The sequence below is a fragment of the Triticum urartu genome, unplaced genomic scaffold (genome assembly GCF_003073215.2).
Source record: "Triticum urartu cultivar G1812 unplaced genomic scaffold, Tu2.1 TuUngrouped_contig_6938, whole genome shotgun sequence".
Taxonomy (NCBI): domain Eukaryota; kingdom Viridiplantae; phylum Streptophyta; class Magnoliopsida; order Poales; family Poaceae; genus Triticum; species Triticum urartu.
In genome coordinates, this window is record NW_024117740.1 from 1 (window position 1) to 8,452 (window position 8,452).

General features: G+C 40.1%; 1 pseudogene; it reads right to left on the bottom strand.

Annotated features, from left to right (window-relative positions):
* Positions 1–541: 541 nt before the first annotated feature.
* LOC125531292 lies at positions 542–8,445 on the bottom strand (annotated as a pseudogene).
* Positions 8,446–8,452: the final 7 nt, after the last annotated feature.

Below are 8,452 nucleotides of genomic sequence, written 5' to 3' on the forward strand. Positions count from 1 at the left end.
CCATCACGGCAGGATACGGGCGCTGATTCCTGTGTGGATCCCGCTGCAGCCCCTGTCCCACCAGCGCAATCATTGCAAAATCATGCGCCCCCTGCTGGATCGTGATCCTCTGCGGCACCCTCTTCTTCAGCTTCACGTGCGTCGGCCACAGAAGATCTGGTCTGCATGTCCTCGCCCAGCGAGCCTGCAGCTGTTCCTGGCGCTGGATCTTCTGCGGATCCTTCTTCACCACCTCGCACTAGGCTTCAGAGGGGAGTAACTCAACCCAAAAAATACAAGTCTTTAGCAAAGTTTGGACTTGCTTGTGTTTCACATGAACCAGATATCCCACACTCTGTTGCAGAAGCCCTAGGCGATCCAAAGTGGCAGAAGGCTATGGAAGATGAATACATGGCGCTCCACAAAAATAAAACTTGGCACTTAGTTCCAGCACGTCAAGGCAAAGGTAAAAATGTTATAGATTGTAAATGGGTCTTCAGAATTAAAAAGAAATCTGATGGCACCATAGATCGTTATAAGGCTAGACTAGTTACAAAAGGATTTAAGCAAAGGTACGGTCTAGACTATGAGGATACTTTTAGTCATGTAGTGAAAGCTGCTACTATTCGTCTCGTTTTGTCTATTGTTGTATCCAGAGGATGGAGTCTACGCCAGCTAGATGTTCAGAACGCGTTTCTTCATGGTGTTCTGGAAGAGGAAGTGTTCATGAAACAACCTCCTGGGTTTGAAAACAGACAAACCCCCTCCACATATGCAAGCTTGACAAGGCTCTATATGGATTAAAACAAGCTCCTAGAGCATGGTATTCTCGCTTGAGTTCAAAGCTTGAAGGACTTGGGTTTGCTCCGTCCAAGTCTGACACCTCACTGTTTATTTTCAACAAGTCAAATACATCTATATTTGTACTCATATATGTTGATGATATTATTGTCACAAGCTTATCTGATGAAGCTATTTCAGCACTCCTCAAGGATTTGAACTCTGAGTTTGCTCTTAAGGATCTAGGAGACTTGCACTACTTCCTTGGCATTGAAGTAAAAAAGAAATGGAGATGAGCTTCACTTGTCCCAAGAGAAGTATGCCACTGATCTTGTAGCAAGAGCAGGGTTGCAAGGTTGCAAGGCAGCTCCAACACCTCTATCCAGCTCTAAGAAACTATCCTTAACATAAGGGAAACTCTTGAATCAAGAGGATAACACCAGGTACAGAAGTATGGTTGGTGCACTGCAATATTTAACTCTGACTAGGCCTGATATTTCTTTTGCTGTGAACAAAGTATGTCAGTTCCTTCATGCACCCACTACAGTACATTTGACAGCTGCAAAACGCATACTTAGATATGTCAAGAACACTTTCAGTGTTGGACTCACCTTCACCAAGTCACCATCAACACTTGTAAGTGCCTTTTCTGACTCTGATTGGGCAGGTTGCCTTGATGACAGACGCTCAACAGGCGGTTTTGCAGTGTTCTTTTGTCCAAATTTAATCTCATGGTGTGCTAAGAAACAAGCTACTGTGTCTAGATCCAGCACAGAAGCAGAATACAAATCATTAGCAAATGCTACTGCAGAAATTATTTGGGTTCAGTCATTACTGAAAGAGCTTGGGATACATAGTAAACAGGCTCCATGCTTATGGTGTGACAATCTGGGTGCCACCTATCTTTCTGCTAACCCAATATTTCATGCAAGAACAAAACATATCGAAATAGATTTTCACTTTGTCAGAGAAAGAGTTGCAGAAAAAATGCTGGATATTCGGTTCATTCGGTCTCAAGACCAAGTTGCAGATGGCTTCGCTAAAGCTTTGCCTACCAGAGGTGTTGAAGAATTTAAGCGTAATCTCAACTTGTCCAAGTTGTGATTATGGGAGGGTGTTAAACCATATAATGTTCAGGTTCAAGGGGCGCACCACACACCGGTTTACTTGAGATAAGTTTCGGTCTAGGTTAGTTAGAGTATATGGTTGTAATCTCTTTATGTGTATCTTATCTCTACTTTCCTTGTACCTCAAGATGTAATCTCAACAAACTTGTATGCTTATCAGGGATATGCCCCTGCCTATATTAACACGAAACCGTCGCCTCGAGAGAGGTACGACGTTCTCTGCTGTTTCACACACTATACGTGACTGAGACAGAAGTGGCACATAACGAACAAAAGAAGCTCTTCAGAGGCGTCTAAGGAATTGCACTAGTGGCTTTTGCCGTGATAGTCTAGTGTGCTACTGCTTCTCATCACTATAAAATCACTTCGCCAATCTAAAATCAATTTTTAACCATACAAAACTGCTGCATGTATTGATTAATATAGAAGATTGCACGCCAAAGATGGCACGATCCATACAATGCTCAAAGAACACACAACCAAAGGAACGCCAAACCGGGAAGGACCTAGCGATACCTAGACAAGTGCAAAGTAGGAGTACAAGTGTACAACACGAGGGCACGGAAGCAACAACCATCAGCACATGCAGCGCCAGTTAGTGTGACAACACACCCGTACCGAGCCAACCTAAGACTATACTGGTATCGGGAAGATATTCAGAAGAGATAACCGTAGGAGAGTAGGTTACCGTAGTTCACGCTCAATTTCAGCATTCCCAGGATCCAGCTTTTGTGCATCCAAGAGAGCATCACAGGCTTGTTTATACTCCTGGTGCAGAGGGGATCAAAGAATGTGACCAGACTGGAAGATCAATATGAAATAAGTCACAAGTGAAGACACCCGGCAAGCTAGAGGCACCTTGAGTAGCATGTGAGCTGTAGCTTGACGATAGCAAGCTTTTGCCCAATCAGGACGCAGCATTCTGCACCTGAGAGCATCTGACAAAGCACCTTCACCATCACCCATGAGCAGTTTACAAACACTCCTGTTTGCATACAGTGTTGCACTCTCTGCATGATCTATTGCCTACACTCAAAAGTTGGTCATGCAATATTATTCTCAACATAAAATGATGGCATAAAGTTTCTTTTATTCTAACGCTTATTCATGGAATGGCAGAAAACTGTCTAAAAACTTTACTAATTTACTACCCAGTAATACTGCAGAATGGAGTTATCGAACACGTTCTCTTACTAGACTGATTGGCTTGTTCAATTTACATCTACGGTCAATTTGGATACGTAGTCAACAATCCTAAGTAGACATTACATCGAACACATTAACAGAAACAGTAGACAACCACATCAAATATTCATATTAGCCAAGAAGAAAAAATAACTTCTCAGGGATTCTGGAGATGTAAGACATCAGCGAAGTTTGACATGTGCAAATAATGTCAAAGTGGTTTGTCAACTGATGTCAAATTTGCTTACTATGCATGATATATGTCAGTTAAGATCGAATTCAAATCAGTGTCAAATCACTGTTCATTTATCCATTACCTTGTACCTTTTCTGTTTTGGGGCCATTCAAAGCTCATATTTACATTAAAAATAGTTAGATATCCTAAATGGTTAACAATGTAAATAGAGTATAGTAAGAAAAACTAGTTACTAGTAAAAAACAAAATGCTCTTAAATTGGTTCCCATTAACAGAAAAAACTTACTATCTAAACCATGACAGGTTAAGTGAAAGAGGTTTACCAAACCATATAACTGTGATGCCAACTTATACTCCTTCTGCTTGAATCCCATATTAGCCTGTAACTTTAAGAAAGCCATTCTTCTTTCAACGTGCTTTTGCTCCTAGATAACACATAATGAAACATGAATTGAATGAGTGGATTTTGGAAATAATCATCAGTTACTATGATAATTTGTATCCAGAGAAATGCAATAACATTTTGTTCAACATTCTTAATAGTTTGGTGTCTAGGTGGCTATCTCTTTGACATGATTATGCTGCAATGCCTACTGCACATGCTCCTTGGAGTGAAGAAATCCTTTACTGGTTCTGAAGCTCAAAGTTCAGCTGCAGTCCAAATTTAAGCTTCCAAACCGGCATAAGGGGCAAATATTTCACTGGTTCAGAGATTAGCTGTGCCAGGTTTTATTTGAATCAAACCAAAACGTCAAGGTCCTAAAGGGACTCCTTTGCAGCTATAGGTATATAAAAAGTATCCTCAAAATGAGGAACAGTAGGCTCTCTACTTCAAAGAAGTATGCTGCTGTACAACCGTCCTTCTCTTTATCATTGAATGTTGTCGGCAAAGTTAGAACAATGTTAGAATCTACAAAACACCAGGTGGGGCCACAGAACAAGGTGTTGCTTCTTTCACGGAAAGAACCAAGGAGAATACATCACATATGTGCTCGCCTGTTAGGTACATAATGCGATAAAAAAAAGGACTCAGAAATATACATGACAGATAGCATTTGCCCAGGCATCAAGAATTTAGTCACGAGAAAAGAGTGCAAGATAATTTTGTGCTGAACTAAAAATGTAGTGTTCATGTGACATTATTACTAGACTAGATGCTAACGAAGCACACCCTTTACATGATGCTGGTGTATTTTCCAACCATGGTATAGTATCAATAATACCATAACTATGAACCATCCTCAAGCATCTCACTATTCTCTACACAACATAAGCTTATGGCAGTTAATAGAATGAACTCTTTTAAGATGCTCCACCTTACCTCACCAGAAGTAAGGTAAGGTTTAAATATGAGTCGTTTATTGATAGAGATTAGTTTTGGCCTCGCAGAAATAATGCTAATAAGCAACCGGTGGCGTATTTAGGCATCTAATAGATACAAATCCTCCCATAACAAATGGTCACAATTTTATCTGGAAAAAAAAAGGGTAACAGTCTGACTCGATATACAGTCAAAATATTGATGTGGGATCTTTATCATGTTCCAATTAATTGGTGTGAATCAATGCATCCAATCCACAGGTGACATACTTGATTGCATAGCCATCAATAGACTCCTAATGCTCATTAATAGAGGACTCTTCTACTCAATGATCTTTACCAATTATTCAGCCCGAAAACCTGAGTGTGGTTAGCATTTTATATTCATTGTTACAGTAGAGGGTTTGTTTATATTATTGTGTTCTGTTACCAAATTGATAGTGCATTCCACACATGGATTCGTGATGTCTACTGTTAGACCAGGGCCAGATGTCTCAGCACGATCATATTGCCCTTCTAAATGACAGTTTGTAGTTTGTTCTGAGCTAGTCAGCAGTTAAAAACAATTTTTATGATTATCCCAAGTTGGGACACCTGAGATTACCCCCATAAATAAGTCGACATTCTCTCAATGTACATATGGTATCATGGATATAGTAACCACAATTAATAATAACATTTAATGAACAAATTTAGTGCTGAAGAACCAATTAAAGGTTTACCTTTCAAACAATATTCAGTACGAAAACAGCATAAGAACAGAAAATAACATACCATTGGCTTTTTTTCTTCAATTTTTGCATAAGAAATTACTCCCTCGATACTCCAGTTTCGGACATTTGGAATTGGGGAAGTCAAAGGAAACAACATTTCAACTTCTTCCTTGCAATCACGCACCGCAGCAAACTCTATTGGCAACCTACCCAACTGGGAAACATAAGAAAAAGTAACTGTCATTTATTTTAAAATTTAACAACATCATTCAAGAAGGGAAACATTTGGAATATACGAAAAGAACATGAACATTACATAATGTAATAGTATTTTTTAGAAAGAAGCAGGATCTAAGTAATATTTTTAATCAAATGTATCAGCAGGGAATTTACCCAGCAAGCATTTTCAAATTTTCTAAGCAATTCAAACTGCCAACACAAGGTTTCAATGACAGGAATTTGAGCAAAAAATATTTTGTGGTGTCCCACTTGAGTCTCCATTAAATAAATAGATAAAACGCGAGGAGAAGTAGCTTTACATGTGGTTTTTTAGCAGGTTCTTCAACTGATAGTGGCATCAATATAAACAGGTGCTTGGAGTAAAAGAATGAAAACAGAATACCAACAGCAGGGATGACGAACATAAAGTAAACTAAACAAAAAGTAAATTTATTTATTGTCTATTTCATGGGTACATTTGAGAAATGCTGCTACCCAGAATTGTGAGATCTCAGCATCTGGTCAACTGTTAAGTATGCATCGATATATGTTGCGAACTTGTTCGATACAAGCAAGTACCAACATTTTTAGAAGGGTATATGTATATATGCTGGAACAGAATAGGCATACTTCTTCAATAAGAACTCACTAACTGACAATCAACAGAAAGTGACAAGTCTAAAGATAGACAATTGCAAATTGGGCTGTATCCTAGTGGTGGACGTGCGGTGGTCTCACCCCGCTGGTCAAGATTCAATTGCGCTGAGGCTAATTAATATTTCATTATAGGAGGAGCCCTGATAGGTCTATTTATTAAATGATATGGATTATTTGGTTGAAAGGTCGAGCCAACTTAGGCAAAAATGCGATTTCCCATTAGCGTAGTCAACGACATAAAGCAAACCTAAACTCATGCCCAAATAACTCCCGAACATAATAAGAAGAGCTGTATAATATTATCAGCAGAAGATTTAATAGAAAATGGTGATATGCTGCATAGCTGTCAGAAAAAAAATATTAAAAATACAAAACATACATCATCAGGAATATTAGGATCTGCTCCAGCCTTCAATAGGAACTGAATGTAGTTGGTATAACCTCCTCGCCACGTAGCAAACAATAAAGGAGTCATAGCACAACCCTTGCAATTAACATCTGCACCAGCCTGTGGAAAGGATTGTGCAACAAAATATCCATATACATCAACTTATAAGCATGACAGAGACCATGGAGTGGGCAAAATTACAACATAACAATAAAAAATCAATCCCAAGAGTTCTCACCTTAATGAGTAGCTTCATGCACCTCAATGAACGGTAAACAAGAGCCATACACAGAGGATTTCCCATACCTTTGACAATGACATTAGGGTGAAAGAAGGTATAGTGTATTAAGAAACACATGTGGTATGATAACTCAAGATTTTATTTTGATGAAAAGGGTATCCAAATTTAAAAGCTAACAATCATATAATACTGATGTGTTTAGTGTTTCAGAGGATTAGATAGTAAGTGGACCATCCAAATCCTAATACTGAACGAAAAACTATTTGTGCAAATTAACGTTGAATCGAGGGAGATAAGAAAAGCGGAGACCATGTACGTTTGCATGGTAGTCCAACAAAATCTTCAATGTCTTATCCTGCTCATTTTCAGCAGCCAGATAGGCTGGTGTTCTACGGCCATAGTCTATGTCGACCGGCACTCCTTTTGAAAGGAGGAACTCTGCTACCTTTCAGCATCCTGTGGTAAACGAAATGGTTCCATCAGTCATGTTTAACCATAACATCTATTAACTAGTAGTAGTAGAACTACCAGCTTGAAGAAATCATGTGTATGTGTGGTCAGGGGGGAGAACCTGCAGCCACAGCATGGTGGAGAACTGTTTGTCCTTTGTCATCTGCTTTCATTACATCACTGCCGCGATCAAGAAAATACTTGACGGCAGCAACATCACCAGACCGAGCAGACACCATAAATGGAGTCGCACCTGTAATAAAAAGCACATCCTCAACACAACCGTAGATCTCACACTTACAAACATTGACATGGCAATTGGCAAACACCAATGTAAAAAATGAAGAAAATGATAGAAAAAGACCTAGAGCTGCTCCATATCCAGGAGCATTTACATCTCCCTTGAGCTCCTCCACCAAATACTTGCAAATATCCAGATGGCCAAAGCATGCCGCTATATGCAACACAGAGAGTCCATCGGTGTTGAAATAAAAAATCGCGGACCGGTCACCATTTCCTTTGGTAAGACGCTTCACAATACCTTCCCACAGAAGTAGACATGATCACATTGAAGAAGCCAATAGACAAACTCGCAAGATAAAAAAAAAAGTGAACAGTGAAATGGGCAACACGTAATGATCTGACACACTAATTGCTGGACAGTCACCCAGTGAAAATACTTGACAGCACATCATTTTAGAGCAATTGACTAGACTGTAAATTTATACTATGTACTACTTGACAATCAGATGGTTTCATCCAAAGTTTGCACATTTATACCGTCACACATTCATCTAAACTGAATCTGCATATGTGTCTGTTGAGAGAAGTCGATGCTAGCGAAACATTACATTCCACAGAGCTGAAGGGATACGGTCACAAACTGTTGCGAGTAAAACATCCGACCGCGGTACAGAATATGAAGGAAACTGTTCTGGAAGGCGGTGGACACCGTAACTACAGTACTACGCAAGATAACTGAGCGACGCATCGAAACAGAGCAATGCAGCGTGCCTGAACAACAATCTCGGACCCCGCGAACACAACGCAAGCACGCAACTAGGCAGGGGTGAGGAAAAGGCACAGTGGAAGAGGAAGGGGCTACCTTTGAGGCGGCCGAGGTTGCCGTCGATGGCCGCCTTGATGAGGGCCTCCTCGCCTGCAGACACGCGCGCCCGGCCGCCGGTCGGAAAGCTG